At 36.8% G+C, this 26,966-nt stretch overlaps 1 long non-coding RNA gene across 1 annotated transcript in view; it reads left to right on the forward strand.

The window, feature by feature from the left end:
- Window positions 1–15,784, forward strand: part of LOC131480937 (uncharacterized) — a 269,731-nt gene extending 253,947 nt beyond the window's left edge. The window contains exon 2 of the long non-coding RNA XR_009245903.1: window positions 15,730–15,784. This is a non-coding gene — a long non-coding RNA (uncharacterized LOC131480937). The remainder of the gene's footprint in view (window positions 1–15,729) is intronic.
- Window positions 15,785–26,966: the final 11,182 nt, after the last annotated feature.

Genomic DNA, 26,966 nt, shown 5'->3' on the forward strand with positions numbered 1-26,966 from the left:
GCTATGCTTCAAGATGAGATCCTGATTGGTATTTCCAACACCAGATTTGTGGATGATAATCCTTTATGAGTTCCCTCAGTATACTTTCAGCATTTGCAAATTACACTCATCACTAAAAACAAAGATAAGGCTGTTTTTTCTCACTCAACAATTCATCATGCCAACAGGTCCTTCTGCCACATGGAAACCCACCGTCAATAATAAATTTATTAAAATCAAAATATCTATGAAGAAAAAATTATGTTGCTAATCCAGTTGTGTCCTAAATTCAGAAGTTCCTCTTGTTTCAATTTCTGCTTTCATTTTAATATTTATTTTATTTGAAAGGCAGATTTTAGAGCTTTTTGTCTGTCTTCCCTAGTACAAGGTGTTCTTGCCTGTCCTTGACCTAAAGGAATTCACTGAATTAAGGGAGCAATGTAGTGGTCCAACAAGGAAATAACCACTGGGAGGAAGAAGTCATTTTCTTCTCCAGTAGGTAAGAACCTTGGTGGCCAGTATTGTTTGGAGGGGTTTATTTAGTGAGATTCCACAGTGGAAAACTCCCCCTCTCAGACTTTGCCAGAATGCGGGAGGAGGAAAGAAGAGACGGGAGAGCCATACTGATGTCCATAAAAGTCCAAATGTAAGTGCAGACCGGGCTGTCCATCTCTACCAAGATGCGTGCCTGATCTGTCAGAGGCAGGGATTTCTTTCTCTTCACGTTTTCCGATAAACTGTGCTGCAGTAGCCTTCTTGTTCACTCATTCATTACTCACTGTCATGATAGAACAAGTTTCCTGGCTTCAGCTTAGCAGTAATACTACTACTCTAAAATGATATGGGGGAAAATAATCAACATTTTTATACCACAGAATGTCCCATAACTTGCCAACTTTTCTTCAGGAATCTTTGGATTGTTATTCACAAAGGTTTTACAAACAGTCCTCTTTATATCATAGTAGAGTCTGTGCTATGTTATAGAAGAAAAAAACTTATAAATGTACCTAATTTTTCTGTGACATCAAATGAGTATTTTATGTGATAAAATGCACGCAGCTCTTGGCTCTGGACTGGCCCAATCTCAGCCATTCTGGCTATCTCGGGAGTAAAGCAGAAGGCATAAGGTATCTTTCTCTCTGCTCTTCCACTCTTGCTGTAACACTAATTTGCAAGTAAATTAATAAGTCTTAAAAATAAAAAATACTGACTGGTTTTTTAAGTAAGAAAGGAATAAAAGCAAACCAGAACAACTCCCCTTGTGAAACAGCTAGTAAATGTGGTCATAAAACAAGAACTTATAATCTGAATGTACTGTTTTGGGGAAGGAATATTTAGACTGAATTCTCTTTTTAATGACTTTTAACATAAGGCAGTTGTGTTTGCATTTGTGTCAATGCCAAGATAGCATTTAGAGAAATCATGATCGGGGATGGGCATGGAGGGGCCACCGAGATACAACAGGAATTCCTAGGTCCCCACATCACCTCATGTAAGAAAGAGATGCAGAGAGGCCTAACCAGGAACCGACTTGCTGAACTTGGCTCGAACTACTTCTCAAAATAAAGAATTTTCAATTCCAATCCAAAGGAGATCATTGGCTGGTGAGCAAAAGAAACAACAATCATTTGTTATCTGTTATAAAGTGGTTGCATAATGGCCTTTAACTTGTGGCAGAAATAATATAAATGCTTGTTTAAATGTCTAAGCCCTGATGATTTATCTGTATCCAAGTGCCTACAAGGCTAGTACTGCAGAAAGCAGCCAAGGAGAGTAAAACTGTCTGTGTGAATAGGGAGACAGAATATTCTCCATGGATATAAATTTGGAGGCAGACTAGATCAGTGAAGAACATTCTCTTCTGATTATTCTATTTATTTTCTTTCTGCTTATTTGCAAAGGTTCAGCACTTCATTGTTTGAACTATTTTTAAGATCTCTTCAGCCACCAAGAACAATAAAAAGCAAAGGATCCTGTTTTTAGTTCCTTAAGAGATATTCTATTAAATATGATACAGGTGATATGTCTCCAAGCATTCCAGATTTTCTCCACAAATTCCTGAGTAGTTGGCTTTTCTCTTCTTTTGATTGTATATAATGTAAATGTTATAATAAATGGCTTAGAAATTTCCTCCTTGGGTGTGAGAATCCCGAAATGTTATTTGCTAAATGAGCCAGGTACACTAAGCATTACCAGTGGGGACAAAAGGGAAGTGTCACACATTGCAAATATTTCAGTTCTCCAGTCTCAAGCTTCTCCATGCATTTGGCTATTGCATCTGAGTCCTCAGCTCATTTAAAGCAACATGGGACATTCTGATATGAGCTAGATGGACTAAAAGGCAGATAAGGTCACCTCCCTGTTGGAAAGAGAAAAGGTATATGGGGGATGTCACTTTAAAAGTATACCATAGGTGCTTGCTTCTCCCCAATATGTGCTTCCAGCAAGGCTAAAGTATCATCCCACCCTTTGTAATTTCTAGTTTTACCCTGAATAGAAACAAATTACTGATATTTCACACTCTTCTGATGGCTTTTTGCTTTATCCTGAGCAAGCAAGATAGGATTACTAATTCTGGCCTTTTGATGGTTTTGTTCCTATCTTCCTGTTGATTTTTAGCTGTTATTCTGCTCACCAGAATGATGACACCACTGCTACCTGTTCAGGTCTTCCTCTCTTGGAGGCCCCTTCCTAACTCCTGAGGCAGGAAGTTTCTGACTTGCTCACTATGCTGTCCACATGGAAATGTTTTTGTCATGTGAGACAAGAATGAAGGCAGTCTCTCTTTGTGCCAATTTCCTTGTACCAGCTGCACAGATAGAATATTTGGTGTCTGGAGTACAATCCAGACACCAAATTTTCAGATATTTTCAGACTATTGGTTTCTTAATATCAGTTCTGGAGAAAAGAGTTTTTCTTCTCAGACTTTGTGGTCTGTGCATAATCTAGCCTCATTTTATCATAATTACTGTACTATAGTTGACTCTTACAACTTTGAACTATCAGCAATGTTGTTATAGGAAAATGTGTAATTTTCAGTACTATATATGATAACTTATACAAGTGTGTCTGAATTTTTAATGGATTTCCTTTATAATTTTTAATTTACATTGCCACCCAGGCTTGATATTCTACTAAAAAAATAATTCAAATACTGAAAAATAAAGAAGAGCATAATGCAGTAGAAAAGATTATTGAAGTCACACTTTCCATGCTGCTTTCCTTATATGAGAACCTATGGTATTTGTTCTTTTGTGATTGACTCATTTCGCTGAGTGTAATGGTCTCTAGTTGGGAGCACCTAGTTGTAAATAGCATAATTTCATTCTTCTTAATAGCTGAATAATATTCCAGGAAATAGATGTACCACAGTTTCTTTAACCACTCTTCTTTGGACACACATCTGGATTATTTCCATGTCTTTGCTATTGTAGATTGTGCTGCTGCAAATATAGGATTACAGATCCCCCTCTCATATGCAGATTTCATTTCTATTGGATATATTCCTAGGAGCAGGATAGCTGGGTCATATGGCAGATTTATTTGCAATTCTGCAAGCATTTTCCATACTGATTTCCACAGTGGTTATACTAGCCTATATTTTCCTTGACTGAATCCTAAAGAAAAGCAAATGCTGACATTCAATAACATGTTCAAATATTTAACATTGTACAAAGAGAACATGGAGAGATCTCAGAGAATTTGAGTTGTCAGTGTACATGATCTCTAAAATATTTAATGTTAAAGTTAATATTTTGCAGTTGTTGATGGCTTTTGATTTCTTTACCTACCTTTCATGGATTTTAAATTGAATTCTATTGACAGGTTTTGACTAAATATTCTTAAAGCTAAAATGTTTTAATATAAATTACTTCTAGGAAGTTAATATTTAAAGACACAGCTTTAGATTGTGTTAGGTTATACTTATGACAATGATGGTTTGTCATCTTTGAAATTATTTTTCTTTAGCATTTCATCACCATGAAAAGTTTTCCAATCCAACGTATTCAAATGTAAATTGCCAGTTTTATTGTCAGTTCTCCCCCAAAATTCTTCAGAAAGTTTTTAATTGCTACTTTTCAATGAATGTTATATTATTCAACTTTCACAAGTTTATACATCTTCAAAACATTTGTTACGTCTCTCTCAAAAAAATTTAAAATCCAACATATTCCAGAATCAGTTTTAATCACTCATAATATTATAAACATGTGCTAATGCTGAAAATACAGTAATAAATAATAACCAATGTTGGTTATCAGTCAGGGAGTTAATAAATAGGAGGGATTGAAAAATTAAAGATGAGATAATACAGTTTTGATTTAGAAGGGATTGGAACTTTTCTGATAGTGTCCACAGAGTATAAATACCATACAAGATGCTACTAAGAGGTAAGTTTCAAGAATAGTGAAATCATAACTCTATGAAAATTTTGAATGTGAAAGCTTTAATGCAACGTTTTAAGAAGATACTGTAACACTTCTAAGAAGATTTGAAAGCCTAGGTTGTTTGCAAGAGAATACATTTTTGAATAGATACAAAATTGGTAACTATCTAATAATGCATATATTTCTTACTTAATCAGAGATAAAATATTCATACTGCTTCCATAGAGAAATCTGTCAATTGATAAGCAATTCTACTGTGCAGACACTTTAACGAATCATAAGTGGTGAAATGCATCTAGACAATCCCAACGCAAACTTTTTCCTCTGAACAATGTTGAAGGGACATGCTGTTTATATTTTTGTCTTAATGTCAGCTTCTGAAAAATTTTCTGGCAACATCCTACATCTTTGGTGTGGGAAAGGACGAATCAGACCCTGCTAGAAAACAGTAACAGAGGGAGGACTCAGTTTTTACTTCAGTGAACTGCAGTGTAATTAGCAAGCCTGTCACAAAGATTTAAGATTATGAATTCCTGAAAAATTAATCAAAGTTGAAGGCTTCATTTTCTAAAATGTGACAAGTATTCTTGTAAAATAAATATCTGTGATAAATGGCATGGCATTTCTGTACTGCTAGCTCTGATGTTGGCTCTGCATTGACTTATCCGAGAATCAGCCAAGACAGCAACTTATAGTAGCTCACTCCTCTAGGCCCTTAAGCATGAGCTCATTTGTGATACCACACATTATTCTCCTTTTCACTGCCCAATATTTGCAGATCAGACACAATGAACAAGTATGTCTGTAAGTCAAGAGTGGAGACTACCTCTCACAGATTCCCAATTTGTAAAAATGAATCATTTTGGTATCCTCTTTGATTGAGAAGAAAGAATAATAGTGCCCTTCTCTAAAATATCTGTGTCATAGCCCCAGTAGTATATAAATATGTTACATTTATATGGCAAAAGAAATCATGATAACAGATGCAACTCAGGCTGCTAAAATGAAAAAGGATGATTGTCCTAGATGTATCTGGGTGAGCTCAGTGTAAGTACAAGGTTCGTAGATGTGGGAGAAGGATGTAGAATAGTTAAGAGTCAGTACTGTGGTGGCAGAAAGTCTCAAACTGCAGTTACTCTACAGATGGAGGAAGAAGGCCATGCTGGGAAAGTTGGTGGAAAACTCACACTGTCTAAGCAGTCCTGAATGAACCTCTCATTACTCTTTATATGACTGCTGGTGGTCTGATGATGTCAAAAACTTTCTGAGTGTCTTTTCTTTGGCTTATATAGGAGAGAGAGTAATCCGTGGTATAGGGTTCCCCTACTTTCAGAAAGTATGACAGAGATACGTCAAGTTTCACTCTCTTGAATGTGGCACCTGTTGTTATTTCAGTGTTGGGAATGTAACTGCCTCCTTAAGGGGAAAAGAAGGTAATTTTCTGCTATTTTAAATGGAGGGGAGAAGGATTTGTCCTAAAGCCCTTGTTGCTAAGATGTCGGAAGGTACCAAGGGCTTCTTTGGATATTTAAGACATTGACTAAGAAACCTTGTTTTTAACCTCCCTAATCAGTATCTCTGGGATGGCAGCCCAAAGTGTGCCTTTTACAATGCTATACACTCAGTAGATTGAGGTAGACCCTGTTAGGTAGTAATGTAAGTTTTTATTTGATTTGTTACCATAGGAGCTTTAGATCCTAAAAAAACAGGCAATAACAACAACAAAAAAGTCAAGCTTTTCCATTATAAAGTCATCTGCTGCCTTTCTTCATAAATCAAGTACTTATGATACAAAAGGGATAACATAATCTGACCAAAATGATCATAATTGAATTGATAAGCCAAAAAAGAGATAGAAAATGAATGTTTTACCTTCTATTGCCATATCCTTTAATCTCATTCACAGTTACGCCTTTTGGAATCAAAAACAATGACCTTTAGATGCAAACACGTTTTAATATGTTTGCTTTGCCTCCACAGTAGCTCCCTTTCTGTTATTATTGGTGTTTCAATGAGTTACTGAAAACAGTTCTGTGCAGTATTATGTTGTGAGACTTGGAAGTGCCAATTCCCTATGATTTCATAGCCGAAGAGTAGCATGGGTTCTCCTTTGTCTTTGGACCTGGTACTTTATTTACAGGTTAAGGACAAAACTACTTAATTGTCCTCCACTTAGGACACTTGATAATGTTCAAGGGAAGTAAGGTTTCTGAATTGGCTACGGAGAATGTCTTACATGTCAATAGTCCCCAGTGAATTTACTGTTAAAAGAAGTTAAAGGGTTGCTTTGATCTTGGAAGGCTGTCCTGAAAATTTCTGCCAGCTGGCAAAAACTTGAAGGATTTGCTTCTCAGCACTGAACCATAGAAAAGTTTAGTCAATTAGACTTGGCTTGATTTTTTTCCCCTCAGGATAGGTTTTCTCCTTTGAAAAAATCCCCAGAAGGATGAGTTAATAAGAAGTCAAGGAGAAGAAAATTCAGATCTGAAGTGAAACTGGGCAGAGGTATCATTATTCCTAAAAGGAACATAAAGCCTGCCTTAGTTTTACTGCTAAACACAGAAATTGAACTTTGCTTCTCCAAGAAGAGTTACATCTTTGGCACATAAACAGGCCTAATTGCTAAAGCCGTCTCCACCCACCTTTTTCTTTTTAGCCTTTTCTCCCTGCATGTGGAGTGTTCACCAAATATGTGTCCTTATCCCTTAACTGCTACATTCATTCAGAAGAACTTCATTCTGTATGCAACCCTGTGGTACTAACCTCAGAGATGAAACACCAATTTAAGTTGCCAGTAATTCTTTTGATTCTGTGTTACTCCTTAGCAGGACTTTGAGGATTTGCAGGAAACTTTCAGTAAAGGTGGAAGCTTCTCTCTGTTTTCAGTGATTCTTCTTTGGAAGGTTTCATTGATCATTCCTTTATGATTTCTTCTTACAGAATTTACAATCTATATGGAATTACTCATTTTCTCTTTAATTCCTTCTTCATTACCAGAGATACCTTTTCTAAGAACAAAAATAAAAGCATTAAGTCAAACTGTGCATATTATGCTTTTGTAATTAGACATGGTCATGATTTTATTTTTCTCGATCATCCTAACATGACTCTTTCACTATAACAGCAAAGTTCAAGTGAGCTGTTTAGTACCTCCACTTCCACTTTCCTCACTTTCATTTGTTGTCTCTAATCAGTCACCAAATGCTCTTGGTTTCTTGCTCTCTCAGCCTGAATTACTGCATTTCCTAGTTTGTGTCTTTCATTTCAAAACTGTCTTTATTCCTATACTAGAGGGATAGAACTAACTTAAGATAGAGACAAGTATCTCCTCTCAGCAACAAGATATCAAAGTGTTTCTAAATTTAACACAGTATGAGCCTATATAGCTAAATTTTCTCTTGAATCCCCTGTACTACTCAAAATTTTCATACACAGGCATTCCATGCTTCCATTTTACCTTGTTTTGAGCTTTTTGTTGAAAATCATGTTTCCATGTCTATTGAATTCATTAGCCCCGAGTCTTAATGAGACATTCTTTGAATTTTTCTAATCTTTGAGTTATTCTCTGAACTCCAGTAATGAATGAGTCCTCATGATTCCCATAACATTTTCCTCACATTTTCTTATATTCTTATTTGTTGATTTTAATTGGGGCAATATTTTTTGGATTTTAAGTACAAGAAACTTACTTAGGAACTTCAAACATTTAGTCATTGGATGTGTCCTTATATCTTAATTGAATGAGAATTCTGGGAAAATATTAAAATCAATATATCCAAGGAGTTAGATAACTAAGTGCCCCAGATTATGATTCCTGAAAAGGAAAACTAGGTGAGCCTTAAAATTCCCACATCTGTTGCCTTGAGAAAGTTGCTGGATTTTTGCATTAGGAGGGGAAATCAAGCAGAAAAAAAAGCAAACCAACAAACAAAAAACCCAAACAGACAAATCTTTGTGTAGGGAAAATATTAGGAAATATTTTTATCAACGTAAGGAGCTAGGGATAGTGTTGTGTAGTAATAAGTTAAGCTGATGGCAGCTTCCCATAAGGGCATCAGTATGAATCTCAGCTGCTCTGTTTATGATCCAGCTCCCTACTAATGTGCCTGGGAAAGCTATGGGAGATGGTGCAGATACTTGGACCCCAGAATCCATGTGGGAGATCTGAAAGAATTTCTGGGCTATGGGTTTGGCCTGGCTCAGTCCCAGCTGTTACAACCATCGAGGGGAGGAGGGTGAGCCAGCAGATGGAAGTGCTCTCTATTTCTCTCTAACCCTCTCTAGAGCAATAAAATAGATCTTTAAAAAACAGGAGTATACCGTCTCACTCCAGTTAGAATAGTCAATATTAAAAACATTAGAAAGGGAAAGTACCTGGAATTGAAGTTAAAACATTGCTTAGGACATTCATAAGACATATCAGAGTGATTAATTTAAGTCCTGCTTCATTGAAGGTTTTGCCTCCCAAAAACCAGACTACTAAATGCCTGAAGACCCTGAACCACAGACGTTCTCAGCAGACTGAGAATGTAGCAGAAAGCACTTTCTCCTGAGATTGTGGGCCACCTTGTTGACAAAGCGTGCCTTTTGTGATTGTGGCCTGAACGTATCTGAGTACAAAGTTCTGTTAGATTCCTTTTCTAGTTGGATCTGTTTGTTTACCGGTATTGATTCCTATCATTCATGTTTGCTCATGTGGCTACTTGGAGCCTGGTGATTATTCCCCTAATCCCTTGTGACTTTTATCTACCTTCTTGCCTTGCAAAAATTATGATATAAGTTGACCAGTAAAATTCAATAAAGTGAGCATTGGTTCAACTCACTTATGCATCCCAGGTGTCCACATTCTTGGCACAGTTGTCACAGCTCCAGTCCTGTTCCCCACTACAGGGACCCCAAGACTGGCTCCTCAGCTTGACCTCAGCTTCCTGCTAAAGTACATCATAGGAGTTAGCAGGTGATGTCTCTATTACTCGTTTCCTTGCCACACACATGGAAGACCTTGATGGAATTTTAGCACCTAGCTTGATCCTGGCCTACATTTGGCATTCTTCTCCCACTGCAAACCTATGTCATGATTCTTTTACACGCTACAAATCTAGATTTACCTAATTCTTTCACTTGCGATTATTTCATTGAGATTCACTGTTTGTGGACTGATTCTTATTTTGTTTAGTAATGTAAATAACACTTTGATTAATTCTTTGAATGTGTTTATGATAGATGATTTGAATTTTTCCTGTAGTAGATCCAGTATACTCAGTTTCTACTGACTGCTTAGGCTCCACATTGCATTACACCTTCTTGTTTCTTTGTATGTCCTATATTTGTTTTGTTCTTACTAAAACTAAGCATTTTAGGCTGTATACTATGGATTGTTATTTTTAATTTTTGTGTTTTCTTTGGTGTTACTGTTTTCAAGAGCCACTTCTATTTTTTTAAACAAAGGAAAAGAATAATATATTACCTCTAGTTATCCTGTTCTTCAGTAGAGTGCCAGAATGTGTTACTCCTATGTAGCAGTAACTTAATATCTGTTACTTAGTCCTTCCGGAGTGCTAATTCCTTCCCTTCCTTCTTCATCAATTCCTGGCAACCCTTTTAGTTATAACGACCATGAAATAATTTTTTCTTTAAATTTTTTTTAGATTATGCAACTGAATGAGATCGTGTGATACATGTTTTTCTGTTTGGTTTTTTTCACTTGAGATGATGACCTTAGCTCCATTTGTGTTTTTGGAAAGGACAAAATTTCAGCGTCTTTTATGGCTGAGTACTATTTTATTGGATAGGTGAGTCATATTTTCTTTAACCACCTATCAATAAACATACTCTTAGATTGTCTTCTTGCCTTATCTGTACAAACAGCACTGAAATAAGTATAGGAATCCAGATGTTTCTTCACAAACATGATTTTCTCTACCTTACATATACCTAGACATGTAGTAGGATGGATAGATACGTAATAGTTTTGGTTTTAATTGCCTTAGGAATCTTTGCATTGTTTTTCACAATGGCTGTATTAGTTTATACTCTCACCAAAGCCTGCAAGTATTCCTTTTACTCCACATCCCTGCCAATGTTTCATCCTACTTTTAAAAATAATTATAATGTAACTAGAAATGAGATAACATTTCATTATGGTTTTGATTTTCATTTTCCTGGTGATTAATGCTGATGGACATTTTTGTGTGTATTACTTCGACACTCCTGTATTTTCTTTTTGGAGCATTCCAGTTTAGGTCTGCTGCCCATTTTTAACTGAATTATTTGGTTCACTGTTGTTGAGTCACTTGAGTTACTTAATTCAGATTATTAATATTATCTTAGATATATAACTTGTAAATATTTTCTCCCATTCTGGAGTTTGCCTCTTCACCGTTTCTCTTGCTGTGCAGAGTACTTTAGTTGAATGAGATCCTATTTCTCTATTAATTTCTTTTGTTTCCTGTGCCTTGGGAATTGCAGTTTTGAATGGTTTGAAACCGACTGGTGACCTGTTGTCTACCTAAACCAAAATATTTTTATTTCGATGCTCCTTGACCATGCTCTAGATTTCGGTCCTCCTCATATTCCTCTTAAATGCCAATAACTTGCTTTTTCCCATAATTTCCAGCCTTTGCATAAACTTTCTTCATTCATCTGGATTTTTTTTTTCATTCAACAGTGTGTTTCCTGTTAGCCTACATTTAAGCTCACTAATTCTTTTTTATATTGATATCACATTTAATTTTGCTTAGTGTGATTTTCAGTTGGAGGAATTCTATTTGACTTTATTATGCAGTTACTTAACTTCTCTGTCAAATCTGTTAAGGAATACATAATTTCTCCCTGTTAAAGTTTATTGAGCTTTCATAAAATGGCTGTTTAGAATTTTCCATTCAGTCATTTGAAAATTTCAGTTCCTACGTGCTTAGATTCTGTCAATTTCTTGGGTGTCTTAGATGAGGCCAGAGTCCTGTGAGTTCTTGGTGCTGGTTGGTACATAATATCGCCTGTGTTTTTAATCATTAGTTGCAATAATGTTTGATTTGTGACTGTCTTTTCAGAAATTGTGAGAAGTTTATTTATGTTTTCTGAGTCTAGGTATTTTGCTATTTTTACAGTAGTTGGAAGCAATAGTTCAGGTTCAGTGAAAGGCCACTGTTGATGTGTTTCCATGGTTTCAATCCTAAAATATGAGGCAAGTTTAGCTAGGTCCTAAATTAATAGTTGGCATTTTGTTCAGAATAAACTGAGGAAGCAGCATCCCTTCAAGCTCTTTTGGGGGCTACACTGAGCTCAGAAGTCCAATGCAGTGACATGTCGTTTCCATAGTTCATAGTCCACTAAACTCAGCATATCCTGGTGGTTGAACTAAGGCAAACCAGGAAATGATCTGTCAGCCACTGATTTGGACTAAGAGCCTAATAGGGCTCTTTGTTTCTTTTTTTTTATTAAATTAATTCATTAATTACATTGTGTTGTAATTTCATAGGTACTGGGATTCTCCCCCCACTTCCCCACACCCTCCCCCCATGGTGGGTTCCACCACCCTGTTGCATAACCACAGTTCAAGTTCAGTTGAGATTCCCTCTTAGCAAGCATATGACAAGCATAGAGTCCAGCATCTTATTGTCCAGTCCAGTCCAACTACTTATTGGGGAGACCCTCTTTGGTCTGAGGGCAGAGCCAGCAGAGTATCATCCTGATCAAATAAAAGCACTAACATATTATCAGCAACAATTAACATCGTTATGGAATTAATTGACATAGTATTGAGCAGCCAACATGTTAAAAATAAATGCAATTTCTTAACCATATTCTGTGACCACCCCATTCACATTTCCATTTTAGTTTATAAACAAGCTGCTCAAGAAATGGGCATGGGAAATGGGCAGACATTTCACAAAGGAACAATCCCAAATGGCAAACAAACATATAAAAAAATGCTCAAGTTTCCTGGCAATAAGGGAAATCCAAATTAAAACATCAATGAGGTACCACCTAACGCCAGTAAGAGTGGCCCACATGAAAAACACCAACAACACTTGTTGGCGAGGTTGTGGGGAAAGGGGAACCCTACTTCATTGCTGGTGGGGCTGCAGGTTGGTACAGCCTCTATGGAAACCAAACAACTCAAAATCTACATACCGTATGATCCAGCAATAGCACTCCTAGGAATATATCCAAAACACCTGTTTTACGAGAAACCAACATGCACTCCTATGTTCATAGCAGCACAATCAGTAATTGCAAAAACATGGAAGCAATCAAAATGCCCATCAGCAGAGGATTGGATAAGAAAGCTGTGGTTCATCTACTCCATGGAATACTACTCAGCTATTAAAAAAAAACAAAATGCAGTTCTTTGTGTGCAAATGGGCCAAACTGGAAACCATAATGCTGAGGGAAATGAGCCAATCCCAAAAGGGTTAGATACCACATGTTTGCCTTAATTTAATATGATATGATGTTATGCATAACATGTTATGTTATGGATGATAGGGCTCTTTCTAACCACTGGGGATGCTGGCTGGGACATCTAATTATTTAAGCCCATCACACTACTATGCACTAGGGCAGATTCAGAGGCTCCAAATCATGTTGACAGGGACACAGACCATTGAGATGTATTCAGTGTTGCATATTGCCTGCCTGACTCCAAATCTCAGAAAAACACTATGCTTCTTTTGTACATGTCAAAGGTTGTAGCAAGAAAACTAGAGACAACCCCTTTGTTGCCCAAAAAGGTCTTAAGTGAATCACAGTTGTGTCTCTGAGTTATAAGATCCTGGGTGCCAGGTCTGCCTTACTTTATTTATGACACATGCCCCAACAAATCCATCCCTGCAGGGTGCAAGTCTCTTCCTGATACGAGAAAAAGCTGAGAGGATACATCCACAGGCTCTGGATTTGGTGTGGTGACTAATAGGAATTGCTCAGTATTTGGATTTACCAGACTGACTCCAAGTCCTAACACAGAGTCTTGTGCTAAATCTGCAATGGTTGTTGGAAGGATAATACCTATAGCCTCTTGACCATCCAAACAGACTCTAACCTGAATTCCACTGGATCTCAAAGTCAACAAGCTTGGTGCCTTAATTTGGCATGCATCCCATACTCAGGTGAAACTAGTGGCGATTCCAAAACAAATCTGCCTACCCAAAGCACATTCTCCATCTTATGGTAGGGCTAGTCTGAAGGGACTCCAAGCAAAGACCAGGGGAGAAATCTATGGTAGTAGAAGCAACTGTGAACATCAAGTCCTGATTCTGAGCTCCCTCTCCTGCCAGGCTACCCAGCTGCAGATGTTTTGCTTGTCTTTGAATCTAGGATTGGAGAAGGAGGGGCAGATGTATTTCTCTGACTGCGTGTCTGTGAAGGGTCCAAGTAGTCAGTGTGTAGGTATGGGCTTAGGGATGAAGAGCATGGGTCCCTGTCCAGTCTTAAATTTTTTTTAAATTATTATTTATTATTTTTAATTCATTAATTACATTGTATTATGTAACACAGTTTCATAGGTACTTGGGTTCTCCCCACCCCTCCCCAAACCCTCCCACCATGGTGGATTCCTCCACCTTGTTGCATAACCACAGCTCAAGTTCAGTTGAGAGTCCCCCATTGCAAGCATATACCAAACATAGAGTCCAGCATCTTCTTGTCCAGTCAAGTTCAACGGCTTCTTAGGTATACCCTCTCTGGTCTGAAGACAGAGCCAGCAGAGTATTATCCCAGTCAATTAAAAGCTCCAACATACCATCAGCAAAAATTTACATCATTATGGAATTAATTGACATAGTAATGAGTAACCAATATGTTAAAAGTAAATGCGAGTTCTTAACCACCTTCTTTGACCACCTCATTGACATTTCAATTTTAGTTTATATACAACATATAACATTCAAAACATAACATAACATAACATAACATAACATAACATAACATAACATAACATGTTATACATAAGATCATATCATCTTAAATTAAGGCAAACATGTGGTATTTAGCCTTTTGGGATTGGCTCATTTCCCTTAGCATTATGGTTTCCAGTTTGGCCCATTTGGCCACAAAGAACTGCGTTTTGTTTTTTTTTAATAGCTGAGTAGTATTCCATGGAGTAGATGAACCATAGCTCTCTTATCCAATCCTCTGCTGATGGGCATTTTGATTGTTTCCATGTTTTTGCAATTACTGATTGTGCTGCTATGAACATAGGAGTGCATGAAACGAAAAGATAGATCCACATCTCTCACCATACACTAAGATCAGATCTAAATGGATAACAGATCTAAACCTACATCCAGAAACCTTCAAACTTTCGGAATAAAATGTTGGAAATACGCTGCAAGATCTAGGGGTAGGTCCCTACTTCCTAAAAAGGACACCAAAAGCAATAGAAATCAAGACCAGAATAAACAAATGGGACCTCATCAAACTAAGAAGCTTCTGTACAGCAAGGGACATAATCAACAAAGTAAAAAAACAACCCACAGAATGGGAGAAGATCTTCGCGCACTACCTAGGTGATAGAGGGCTAATCTCCAGAATATACAAAGAGCTACAAAACAACCAAAATGTCAAAACAAACAAGCCACTCAAGAAATGGGCAAGGGAAATGGGCAGACACTTTACAAAGGAACAAACCCACATGGCAAATAAACATATGAAAAAATGCTCAAGTTCCCTGGCAATAAGGGAAATCCAAATTAAAACATCAATGAGGTACCACCTAATGCCAGTAATAAGAGTGGCCCACATGAATAAAAGCACTAACAACACTTGTTTGTGAGGTTGTGGGGAAAAGGGAACCCTACTTCACTGCTGGTGGGGCTGCAGGCTGGTATAGCCTCTATGGAAATCAGTATGGAGAACATTCAAACAACTCAAATTCAACATACCGTATGATCCAGCAATAGCACTCCTAGGAATATATCCAGAACACTTGTTTTATGAGAAACCAACAGTCTTAAATTTTATTGTGTTGGTTCCGGTACTGGGATTCAAGCCCAAGGACTGAACTGAATTCCCTTTCTCCTCTGAAAGTGAGAGATGTCTTTCTAAATGCCATACTGCTTGAAGTGGAGACAGAGGAGGAAACCACATCCATTTTGCTTTATTCAATGTGACTTTTCTTATTATTGTACACAAAATAAGCACTGTAATGGCATCCATAACTCTATTGAAGGTGGATTGTTATGTGACTAGCTGTTCTGATTGATATCTTTGTTGGCATATGCTTACAAAAATATCTTACTCAGGTCCCATATTTTCAATCTCCCATGTTAACTATTTTTAAGGCCAAGGTTCAGTAGTGTCAATCTGCAAGATAATTTTATTTTGTGAAATTTAAAATCTAATTCACATCTGTTTCTCTTCACAGCCACAATCATCATTTTCTTCTATTTCTGTGAAGTTTGCTGGTCCAGATGCCACATGTAAGTGAAAATCATACAATATTTATCTTAGGAAAGTGAATTTTTAAAATTTTGTTTTGTGATTTATGATATAATTTCATAGGTTCTGGGATTTCTTCTCCCCCATCGCCAAGTACCCTACATTCACACTGATTTTCCCTATTTTATTACACAAGTATTTGGGTCATCTGTTAGTTTCCCAGGCCATTAGCAGAGAGAGTGTAAGTGGGGCAGCTGGGATATGAAGTGGTGCCCATATTGGACGCTAGCATGAGCAGGTGGAAACTAACTTCCACTACACCAGCGCTTATTTTTCTAGGAACTTTTCCCAGTGAAAGAGAGAAACGACTCTCTGTGGGAGAGAGAAAAAAACAAAAACAAAAACCTCAATGCTTGTCCTGGTAGCTTTTATTCATTTTGAGAATCATGTTTCATATACTTGACCCACTGGAGGCCATTTCCTTTATTGCTTGCTGACTAATCACTGTCTCATCCAGGAGGTCTTAAGTGGAGTTGGAAAATGCCCAGAGGGAAGAGGAGAGGAGAACACATGCCAAATGTGTAACTTTCTTCACACATTTTCTTAGGAATTTGTGTTTCCTAGGGCTCTGGCCTTGCCAACTGTGGACCTTCTTAGTGCAGAATCACTCCTCAGCTTTATGCCCAGACACCTGCCCCTCATGTATCTTTGTCCTTCTCTGGTTGCTGATGTCATGCCATAATGAATTCTAATAGTCTTGGAATCCAGAATATTGACATCTGTTGGTATATAGTATCTTTAATGATTCTTAACGATTCTTAGTAATTCTGTGGTATTAGTTACACTTCTCCCTTTTCATCTCTGATTTTGTAAGTTTAGGCCTTTCCTATTTCATTATTTAGTTGGGAGGGAGAGAACATGGGATGTATCATGCTGTTAAAACTGTGCATATGAAATACATGAAGTTTGTTCATTTTATTTCATTTATTTTTCTTTTTTTATTATATACAATTAAAGGAAAAAGTGACAAAGTAAAATATATGTGTGTATACTGTTATGCTGAATTGTAATGTTTTACATGTTTTATGATAAAAGAGTACTGGTTTTACTGCATTATTTCTTGGCCAGAGGCTGCTATAGTTCACCTGCATGATTAATTCAAATATTAAAGAGGAAGAACAGAACAGATAATGATAACTCAGCCTTATGCTTAAGTATCAGGTCAATAGAGCTGACTCATGAAAAGATTCATTTCTTCTCAAGCATTTTTACTTTATTTGTAATGTAAGTTTTATGGTCACAAGAAAGTTGAGGAAGGACAAATGAATGGCCAAAAGTTAACTTTATCTCTTTGACCAGCCAACAAACTCAGTTTTTGTTTTGCACAGATTCAGAGATGGAAAGTCTTTATTTAATGCAACTGTTGTAAAGAGAGTCTCAATAGATACCAAAGGCAAAATTGACAAGACCGACCACTAGAACTGGGAATACACATAATAGGTCTAATCTTTAAAAAGATAAGGGCCTTCAAGTACTTATGAGATCTTCCTACCTAACTTCTTCCAAAAACACAACAAAGAATATACGATAAAATAGGACAAATTTTCTCTTATCCTTGGAACTTCAGGAAACAAAGTAAAGTACAGTTAGTGATAACACCAATTTTTGTAAGCTTTCTGAAAATGTGCTTTCACAGGCCGCTCAGTTACCGTGACCTGCATAATGCCAAGATACCAGCACAAAAGGAATCTGTGTGTTGAAATTGGGGAAGATCGCAGATTGACTTCCTCGGAGAAAAGTTTAGTTTCTGGCTGGCATCCTGAAAGAGAAAGTGTCCATGTAATTGGCGAGAAAGTGTGGGCGTCCAAGAAAGTCTTCTGATGTTGAAGGCAGATTGGAATTCAGGACTTTTAACTACTATACCACCTTAACTAGACACCCCTTGGATAACAGCATTATTTTTTTCAAATGATCTTAGCGCGCGCGCGCGCACACACACACACACACACACATTTACCTTTGCAAATCCTTTTAAATAGTAGGTTGGGACAGGAACAGAAACTTGGCAGTATTATTATTTAAGCTTCATTTCCCTGCAGCTGAAATAACGGATTGTAGACCCCATATGAGATTCTTTTTCAGATTTCAGTAGATATTTCAGAACTACTTGCCATTATTTTCATACCTTTTAATAATTCTAGGTTTATACCAGCTTTCCATGCTACCCAATGACTCAGTCTGATCAAAACTCTTTTTGTTTATGTTACTGGTTAGCCATGTGCTTAACTGAATACCGAAACTATAGATTTTTGAAGCCAACTATATGTCAGAAGCAATATGTGGTCTTATAATAAATGTGTTCTGTCCCTCCCCTACCCACCCAGGGGAAATAATAGGAAAATGGTAAGTTCCTTAGGACAAAATGGTAAGTTTCTTTTCATGCTTAGGATATGGTTCTGTGCATAGTAGGTACTCAGCAAATGTTCCTAAAGCATTGGTTCCTCAACAGTTAAATTACTGAATACCTGCTCCAAGATAAACACTCCATCAGATCCTTTGGATGGAAAGGTAACTCAAAACATGTAAATGAATTACTGCAGTACTGTGAGATAAGTACAATTAAGAAGCTAGGTATAAAGTATAGGGGTAAATAGAGAAGTGATTATGTCTTGAACAAAGTTGGAAAGTCTTGTCTTCTAGAGATCATTTTTAAGCTGATTGTTGGAAGAATTTGGGATTTGCCAGATGGAAAAGTCCAGGCAGAATGTAACGCAAAGTGAAAAGGCCAAACTCTAGGAGTGACAGAGTGTGTTCCTAGTTTGTTTGTTTGTTTGATTGTACTCCCTTTGTTTCAGGAAGAATTTAAGGTAATTTATGTTCCAGTCTTTTCATACTGGAGTGGTTAGAGATGAGACTCAAAGATGGCAGGAAGTATATTATCAAGAGTTTTGTAATTGATGCTTGAATATGAATTTTATATAATGGAAAATGAACCCAAGAGGACTGATAATCAGATTTGTTGTGAATTTTCTGTATATTGAATGAATGAAGATAGAAATTGAAGATTAATATGTACATTTACATGATTTCATTTTTGTAAAAGGCAAAAGTGCATTTATGTGTGTTTATTATACTTGTATATACAAAGGAAAATGTTTCAAAGGATATACTTTAACTTGTTCACAGTGATAACCTCTGGGGAATGGGATTAGAGCGAAGGGGACTTATGTGGCTGTCTGTATACTGGGTGGGATATTGTGCTTTTATTTCTGTATTTGAATTTTTAATAAATATGTATTATTTATAATAAAAAAAGAAACTGAAAAGTTGGGATAAGTTACTTACCTGTATTTGCAGTACAAGTCTAAAAATATTCTTTCTTTTCCCCAACCTAATGAAAAAACTCTTCCTAGGGATCAAGCATAGCTCTGAAACTTCCCTCTGGTTTCTGGCCTCCTGCCACACTTAGGAGAGTGATCAGAGTTCTTTTCCTCTTCTCTGATTCAGGGAACCCAAGATCCCCAAGGAGGCCTCTCATGGGATGTTTGTTTTCTCTTGGGAACTGGGCTTCTTTTACCTTCCGGTCTTTCAGTGTTTACTGAACTGTATTGATTTCATTTTCCTAAAATTGGCATTGCTACTGTTTCAGGATAGGGTCATCCTTTTGTTATGCATGTACCCATTTTATTCCCTTAATACTTTTCTGGAATAGTTGAACTAATGATATTATTGACCTGTTACATATTTGAAAAGTGAAGCATCAAAAAACAAGCTGATTCCTATAAATCACATAAAGTAAGCTATAAAATGAGATGGAAAATGATTGACTAAATTTCTGGCTTTTCCAAAGTGGTACAGAGCTATACACTATATCTCTCATTTCCAATACCAGTCTATTCATTTCCCATTGATATACACAATTAAAATTTTATCTTTCAGGACCTGTGAAATACATAAACATCTCAAAAGAATGGACTGTGCAAGTGAGGGAAAAATAATCTGTGAATTCTCTTAAATTAATTAGCTGTTTAGCAATATATTCTATATTTGTACATATATACATATGTACTTCATATGTAATATAATTATGTTGTATCATTATAATATAATATAATATAATATAATATAATATAATATAATATAATATATAATATAATATATGTATACACATGTATATTGGTGACTGATGAGGGTGAGTAGCTTTCCTAAGTGAACAGTCTGTTCATGGTAGAGCTGAGATTTGAACACAGATTTGATGCTTGGTCCTTTGCTTTTTCATTAAATGAAAAACAAAAGCAAACAAACAAAAACTTAGTCCTTCATAACTCACTTATCTTCAAACCACCTTTTTGGTGGCCAATAATTGAAAGTTGCTGGGGGATTCTGAAGATTGTAGAAATCTAGACATAGGCACTTTTACCAAAGTAGTCACTCTGTATTGCTCTGTGTTCCCATCTTATAACATTGTTAATAGATAGTTCTGTTCGTAGAATTGAGGACTACTTGGTAAAATCCAATACCTAGCAAACTTCTGAGTTTCCTTGGGAGATAAACTCAGCCACATTGCCAAAGCTTGCTGGAAACATGACACTAATGACAAGTGGGAACTTTATAGCTCATATTTTCCATTGCTGACATTACAAATGCAAAGTTGCTCATTTTCCAAGAGTTCACCTACTTGATATATGCTGCTGAGGTTGCATATTTAGTATATTTCTGGCAGCAAGAAACATTCTGGTGATCAGTGAGCCATTAGTTTTGTGCAGAGAGAACTTACTGCAAGAGAGAAAGACCATCCTGATGTCCCCATTCCTACTTCACCCCACACCCTCAGCGTGCACTCATCTGCAAAGCCCAAGGACACTGGGAGGACACAAATCATCACTCACCATGTCTTCAGGAATTTGAGAGAATGAACAAACCTCTTGTGAATCAAAGGGTCTAGAATACATTTACTGTATGTGCTAAAAATTGGAAAAAATATAATTTGGAACTAAATAATCGGATGGAAATTGATTATAACTCATTAAGACAGAGCTCAATGAGAATTCCATTGCCTCTGAGAATTCATTCCAGTTACTTGGTTACCATGTAGTTTCACCATGGTGAAATAGTTGCATTAGGTAAGAGATGGGCAAATAGGAGGGGATCTCTTTTCTCTCTCTCTTTTATTTTATCCTTTTAGTGAAAGATTTTATTTAGACTTGCAGATCCAAGGCAATTGTCACCTCCTAAATGCAGACTTGTCATTCCTCCAGGAAAAAAATACTTATTTTCTATAATAACAGGGACAGAAATATGTAAACTAAGTATGCATACTTAATAAAGGGCCAGACAATTCGTAGGTGCTCAGTAAAAACAATTTAATGAGCTGATCAGTTAGTCTACCTCATGTATTTTTTTTAAAAAAAATATTTATTTTTAACTGCAAAGCAGAGTTACTGAGAGAATGAAACAGAGAGAAGAAAGATCTTCCATCCTCTGGTTAACTCCTCATGTAGCCACGATGGCTGGAGCCATTGTGAAGCCGGGAGCCAGGTGTCTCTTCATGGTCTCCCACATGCCTGCAGAGTCCTAAGGCCTTCAGTCGTCCTCTACTGCTTTCCCAGGCTATAAGCAAGGAACTGCATAGGAAATGGAGCAGGTGTACACAAACCAGTGCCCATAAAGGATGCCGGAGCTTGAAGGTAGAGGATTACCCTGCTGACCCAACGTTCCAGCTCCCCTCATATGTTCTTATAATTGTTATTTCAGATCAAATTAGGTCCATTTCATTTTTCTTTGAAAAGTTCCAGAACAAAAGTTCATTTCCCTCACTGAATTTTTAGCTTTTGCAGAGGTGGGTGGAACTGAGGTCTACTCATCTTGATAACCAAGTGTTTATTGCAGCACTTTTTTGGATACTGAATTCTTCAGCTGTTTCCTGAATAGAATGGAAATAAATGACCTAGTAATTTAAATCTAATATCCTTTTATTTAAGGAAAATAAGTTCTTACAAAGCATTGAGTTTGAAAAGTATATAATCTTGTTGAGAAGTGAGAAGAATACCAATTAAATGATTAGAGATGTTATATAATTCAGGCTATTGAATTGTAATTAGGCACTAAATAATTTGGTAATTTTTGTACCCTGCTCTATTTAAACAAAATCGATGAAAAACAGGATTCAAGAAGGTAATAGTTTTAAATAAATTGCACACAACATGCATCTTTACAAGGAGATTTTCTTATATTGAATCTTTATCTCCTGTTTGTCTCTCCCCAGTTTCTATTCTGATTGAAAACCCAAGTGCACTTCTCTTTTAAATTAGCACTGCAGTCAATAGGAACTTGTTGTTACTGCATAAGTCACTTGGAAAGTAGCTATGAAAGGTAAGAAAGAAGTAATACAGCATCCAAATAATAACACTAGTTTCAATGCTCTGAAAATGGGACCTGATGATGAGAAAAATTAAGGAGGGAAAGATTTCAAACCACCAGCAATCCATACACTTTTCTCTATACAGTTTGCTGGCTTCGTGTGTTCCTACCTGTCATGAGAAATAGGCTACTAAGCTGTTGCCCCCGAGTGATGAACTTTTCCAAGTACATAAGACATTAGAACATTAGAAAAGAAGTCATACCCTTAAGTGAGTAACATTGATTAACACGGATTGATGTCGATGTGATGCCTTTCTCATGCTGCGGCTTTCAGGAAGCACTGAGGTGGAGGTTGATGTTCACATCCAAGTCTGCATGTGATGTCTGCACCCAAATCCTATAAAATCTATTTTTTTTCCCGCTGCTGAGACACATGACAGATGTAAAATGTGTAACTTGCCAAGAACAGAGTTAGGTTCATGGCATGTAGTGAGTGCACTTGCAGAGTGTCCTACATTGGTTTAGCATATGGCTGTCATCATGCTGAAAGTCTTGATATGTTATTAAAAAGCTCCCCACATTTTGATTTACACTGGATCTCTTACATTATGTAGCTCACTCTGGACTTTGAAAAGGGCCAACTGACCATCAACTCTTAAAAAAGAAAAAGTTAATCCAAGCCACTCACCGCCTGGTCAGTGAGGCTAATAAACCTGATAGAAGATAATTCAGATATTCAAACATTGTGCTGAATTCATTAAGCCAATTAATCACAGCTATGATCAAAATCAGTTGTAGAAACTTTCATCCATTCTCTTCTTGTTCTCTGATCTTGCATTCTCCTTTTGAGAAATTACATTTATTAAGAGTCCTACCCAATGATGAATGTATTAGTATTAGTTCACTTGGCCATTGAGATTTGGTCATTGTTATGCTTAGGATAAGTCAGTACACAAGTTGTGAAACTGACAATGTGTGTTTGGAATCCACTTCTGCTATCCGACACTTGCTGATAAATCCGTTTTCTTGCTTTTTAGTTCCAATTATCCATGCTCTCATATTCTTTTACCACCCACATAAAGATGTTTGACAAGTAATTTAAAACCATGTTAGTGAATTAAATATGAATACATCTAAGAACGTAGTACAGTATCTGACGTACACTCAGTATTTAGTGGCTCTGAACTTTTGTCTTTATTGTCATTAATTTTACTATGGTTATTAAAATGTTAATATCCTGAGGGACGCACATATTTCTTGCAGTGCAATGAATGTGGGATAGAAGACTTTGTTGAGCAGGTCTTGTTTAAATTATGAGTTAGCTTAGTAAGCATGTTTCCTGGGTAAAACAAGATAATTGTCTTAAATTTTTTGATGAAGTTTAAATGAAGTATATAAATAAAATAAGTAGAATAATTCTGTTGCATTTCATGTATTCAAATAAGGTGATCTTTTCCATGAAGAACTGCCACTGTTTGTGAGAGCCTTAGTATTTTTACAGTGCTAATAATTATACATTTCAGGAATAGTATTAGTAAAGTTATGCTGGTTGTAAAGGAAACATGAAAAGATTTTCAAGACCAATTATAGCACACAGTAAATTGACATTTACAACTCATCATTCATACGAAGGTGCTGGTTAGAATCCCATTTATTCTGCTTATGATCCAGCTCCATGGTGCTGCACATAGACAGCAATAGAAGAAGGCTCAAGGGACCAGCATGGTGAAATTCTGAGCTAGTCCTCTGCCTGTGTGCTGCCAGTCCATATGGTCACCTAGTTTGACTACTAACTGCTTCCCTTCTGAGTTCCCAGATGATGGCCTGGGATGGCAGTGGAGGATGGCCCAAAGCCTTGAATACTTGTACCCGTGCAGGAAACTCAGTGGAGCTTGCTAGGTACTAGCTTCAGACCAGCCCACCTCTGAATGTTATGGAGTTTTGGGGGAGTGAACCAGACGATCTCTCTCCATCTCTGACTTTCAAGCTAAATAAATAAATCTTAAAAAGAGAACAAGGCTTAAGTATCAGACTCCTGCCACCAATGTTGGAGACCTGGAGAAAGTCCTAGGTTCATGGCTTCAAGCTGACTGAGCCTTGGCTGTTATGCTCCTTTAGGGAGTGTATGGACGTTAGCAATCACTGAATTACTGTGCACCCAAATATAGGCATTGGACCACAGGAAGTTTACCAAGTAGGTTGAGGGAGGACCAAAGTAGTTCTCGTGTGTGTGTATGATGAGGGACTATCAAATATCAATGCATTGTAGAGAGACCACTTGGAGATCTGATGAGAGAGAAGTGCTATTGAAATGCTTTTAAAGAGTGTTCCATCACAGAACCTCAATATTTCTTATTTTTTAAATGCCTTATAGAGTGAACTTAGTATTAGTTACTAAGCTCAACTATCCCACTATGGCCAAATTTCAACTAAGAAAAAACAGAAGTTTCAGTAATAGTCTATGAAAAGAAAAATTGAATGCATGGCTCTTCTTTGAATTTATTAGCATTATCGCATGCTCAGATTAGTCAAGTAGTTCTGGGAAACCTGCTGTACACTGACCTATTGTAATATAAATCAACACACTTAGATTCCTTCCAGTAGTGAAACATCATAATGTGTTGGAACAGGGCCAAAAAACTATGACAAAGAGGGATGACTAGCTTGAGATTTGCATCTTTCACAGCATAATTGCATTAGTACTTTATGAAACTCTTCCCTCGGGTCTTTAGGTAATAGGGGTATTAGTAAAAATAAGGCAAAGGGTTAATGTGTGTGATGCTTTAATTTATTAAGGATTTATACAATTAACTGAGATAAAGTTTTGTGCACATAAAATAAGATGAATAATGGGGGAATGCACCTCTGCCATTTTATTACTCCTACAATATATTCAAGTACTGAAAAAATTAGTATTCCAAACATTAGCACTCCACCAAATACTATATTATCTGATATTTTGCCTAAGAATAATAATCTTAGGGATACTTTTTGGATAATATTTTTACTCTGATAAAAGGGTGTTAGCTATATGTTTAGCTGCTTAGGTGTTTTCAAAATTGATTGCGCAAATTTACATTCATACTTGCTGATAATGAGAATTTAAGAGCTTAAGCTACTTTTTATCTCTGTCAATACTTCATATAGGCATAGATCAGCAGGTATTTACTGCAAAGCATAGAGCAAGTAACAAGGCAGCTATCACTTCATTCCCAGGCTCCCTGAGCAGTTAGTAAAGGCTTTTTTTAGATTGTAACTGGGACTTAGAGGTGCATGGTCAGCTCATGTCCAAGTTCTTGGGTTGTGAGTGGTGCTTGTGACCTTCCTTTGATTGGTTGGACATGCAATGTCTTCTAGAGAATGGAACCCCACTTGGCCTGGGAGTTATATGCAATGACATTCTGCCTGGACCTGAAATTCACGTACACAAACCACCTAAGGGGAAAAAATTGGCCATCAGTGTTCTTATTTAATGGAAAAGCAAATGACTACTACGATTTGGTGATTAGACTTGTCGGACAGCTGCATCACTTCCTTAGCTTAGTGAATTTTGACAAAGACATGACAATGATACCTTGAGCTGAGATAGACAAGCGGCTGGGCCCTGCCTTTACGTCATCACAAAAGTTTGGTCTCAGCATCTAGACAGAATTTGGAGGATCCTTAACAAAATATGTTCAGTATGTATTTCCTGCTAATTTAGTCAGTTATTTCTTATAATAAGAGATTAGAATTTGCTAATAAGACATTTTCTGGAGAAAACATGACAGTCTTCAGTTACCTTGAAAAATATCAAGCAGATGTTTGAGAATTTTAAAAATGCCAATTTTACATGTGAATAGTTAGTGAAAAGATTTCAAAGCCCACTAGGATGACAGTTAACCCTCAAATGATACTAATTCTGATGTGGTAATATAGAATTTGGAATACATGTTTTTATTCCTCGCGAGTTCTCAATAGCTGAGTTTTCAACTGATATATGCAGAACATCATTGTATAAGGTTAGCAAGTTTTCTAATGAAAACCTGTAATGAACTTTCTTTATAGAAAGAGTAATTAGGGCTTGGTGTGATAACCAGACAGCTAAAGTCACCACCTTGAATGTGCTGGAATCTCAAGTGGGCACTGGTTCTAATCCTGGCTGCTCCACCACCCATCTAGCTCTCTGCTTATGGTCTTGGGAAGCAGTGAGGATAGCCCAAAGCCTTGGGACCCTGCACCCATGTGAGAGACCCAGGAGAGGCTCCAGGCTCCTCCAGTTTGGCTCAGCTCCAGCCATTGTGGCCGCTTGGGGAGTGAACCATCGCACGGAAGATCCTCCTCTCTGTCGCTTCTCGTCTCTGTATATCTGCCTTTCCAATAAAAATAAATAAATCCTTTAAAAACAGAGTAATTAAAACAAAAAACAATCTCCACTTTGCCTCCAGTTGGAATAAATCAATACTAAGAAAAACAAAATTAGATAAATGTTTTGTTTTCTTTTATAGAGCCAATATGGCATATCATAATACCTGAGATAGTGGCTGCATTGGAAAATCTAACAAACACTTATGTTTTTCAGAATAATGTATATTCTTGAAAGTATTTTTAGCTATAACACTATTTTTGTTATTTGAAACAGATGCATTTCTAAACATAGTTGTTTGCTTCAATCATAAAAAATGGTAAGCATGATAATTATATACTCAATCTCTTAGATGGCCTAATTTTTACTTTATTAAAATTAGTTTTGCATATCACCCTACAATTTATGCAAATTCACACACCTGTGGTAAAACTTGTCCTTATTTACTGTTTCAGTAGAAACAGAGTAAAATAGCCAATCCTCTGAAAGGAAAGTGCCTTCAGTTTTTCTAATCAAAG

This window comes from Ochotona princeps, chromosome 8 (genome assembly GCF_030435755.1).
Source record: "Ochotona princeps isolate mOchPri1 chromosome 8, mOchPri1.hap1, whole genome shotgun sequence".
NCBI lineage: Eukaryota > Metazoa > Chordata > Mammalia > Lagomorpha > Ochotonidae > Ochotona > Ochotona princeps.